This window comes from Chiloscyllium plagiosum, chromosome 12 (assembly GCF_004010195.1).
Source record: "Chiloscyllium plagiosum isolate BGI_BamShark_2017 chromosome 12, ASM401019v2, whole genome shotgun sequence".
Classification (NCBI taxonomy): Eukaryota; Metazoa; Chordata; class Chondrichthyes; order Orectolobiformes; family Hemiscylliidae; genus Chiloscyllium; species Chiloscyllium plagiosum.
This window is the reverse complement of record NC_057721.1, coordinates 69,704,799-69,707,201: the sequence shown is the minus strand read 5'-3', so window position 1 is coordinate 69,707,201 and position 2,403 is coordinate 69,704,799.

Below are 2,403 nucleotides of genomic sequence, written 5' to 3'. Positions count from 1 at the left end.
GAACTCAGATTTCTCCAGTTTCCTCATTTCCCCTCCCCCCCCCTTGTCTCAGTCAAATCCATCGAACTCAGCACTGCCTTCCTAACCTGCAATCTTCTTCCTGACCTCTCCCCCCCCACCCCAGTCTGACCTATCACCCTCACCTTGACCTCCTTCCACCTATCGCATTTCCAACGCCCCTCCCCCAAGTCCCTCCTCCCTACCTTTTATCTTAGCCTGCTGGACACACTTTCCTCATTCCTGAAGAAGGACTCATGCCTGAAACGTCGATTCTCCTGCTCCTTGGATGCTGCCTGACCTGCTGCGCTTTTCCAGCAACACATTTTCAGACCAGGTCATGAACACCAACTAGCCACAAAATGACATGACCCTCTCTCACTAGTATCCTAACATACAAATAAGAAAGGACACCACTTCGACTGGGACAACACATTCATCCTAAGACAAGCCAAACAAAGACATGTATGAGAATTCCTAGAAGCATGGCATTCCAACCGGAACTCTATCAATAAACACATCGAGTTAGATCCCATCTACCACCCCCTGAGAAAAAGAACAGGAAGAGACTTTAACCACAGGAAATGACAACACACAGGAAATGACATCACCAACCCAAACAGAAACCCAGACATATAAATGGAAAGCAGGAATTATTCACAATGCTTCGTCTGGAGGCCCACTGAAGATGTTACCTAGTACAGGGACGAAACGTCTGGAAATGAACCTTCCAGCTCAGCAAGCAAACCTACATCCAGAACCTCAACCTGAGCTACAAATCTTCTCAAAACTCGCTTCATAAAATGTGTTCTCTATGCGAATGGGACAACCTTGCATTTTATCTTTGGAAGCTCGAAACATAACGAAGTTTATTGAAAGCACTCCAACTGCTGAAGCACTGGCATTTTGAGGCTGGCAAGTATGGGGTACAATTTATCAACTATTTTAAGTGTGACTCTGTACAATGTGCATACTGAGGAGAGTATACACATTCAATGTTATGGAGATAATTGTTCCTTCTGAATAATTGTGTCTGCAAAAGACACAAGTTGGAAATGATTGCAGATTGACAATGATGATTTGAGGTAAATGTTGTAGAGAAGCGAATAAATAAAAGTAAATGGATGGAATTTAGATATAATCTTTTAGATAGATCTACAAAAAGAAATACATGTATAAATAAAGTGTTCAGGGTGTAAGAGTCGAAACATCTCACTATATAATGCTTTGTACAGATTATGCAAATCTTTGATTAAATTTGTTCTGAAATCCTAGATGCAAATATGAACTTTCTTTAACTTAGAAGCAAATTTGTTAATTGTATGTTAATTATCTGCCTGTGATGGAAATTGACTGGAATTCAGTTGTGTTCCTAGATAAAAAGAACAGACTGGAACTGTAATTGTCGAAGGTACATGTTTGTGACATGGATTCCTGTAAATAAATGTCCAGAAATTTGGGTAAAGGTTGACTTCAGTCCAATCTCTCATCATCTGATTTTCCTGAAGTATAACACCCATTCCCTGTATTTCATAGAATCCCTAGGGCAGAAACAGACCATTTGGCCCAACAAGTCCACACCAACTCTCCAAAGAGTATCCCACCCTATCCCTGCATTTCCCATGGCTAATCCACCCCATTTCCATATCCCTAGACACTATGAGCAATTTAGTATTGTCAATTCTGCATATCTTTGGACTGTGGGGGGAAACCTACACAGACATAGGGAGAATGTGCAAACTCCACACAAACAGGAATTGAACCCAGGTCCCTAGAGCTGTGAGGCAGCAGTGCTAACCGTTGAGCCACGATGCCACCATTATGGGCTTCTGTCCTGTTCAGCATTTCTGAGTGCTTAAGTCTGTGAGATTCTGAATGACTTAAATGTTGGTAACCCAATGTTATTTCTCAATGTTCCACCGAGCAAATATTTTGATTTTAGGTTAATTAACAGAACGCAGCAATTTGCCACTGACTATTAATCAGATTGCTAGGTAATCATTGTGAGAGGGCCAGTGAAGTACACATGACGGGATTAGTTTTGACTGCATGACAAAGATCTGCATATAAATACAGCAATTCATAGCAATACATCAATCATCAATAATATAGGTCCTTTAATTTCCAGCATGCCAATTTCTTTAAGCCCCCATCAATCGATTTTAATGCAATTGACATAAACTGCTGATGTGTAATATTGACATTACAGAGAGGTAGAAATTGATGCACAGGGATTGTCTTGAGGGAGCTTTTAATATTAGCTGGAGAAAACCACAACGCACAGCTAATTGTTGTGCAATATCTTTTATTGTAATTTGTTTTATGTGGACATTGTCTCATGTAAGTAAGGCTTCTGGAGAATGGATTTAATTATTGTTAAATGGAACATTTATTTGTACGCATCTA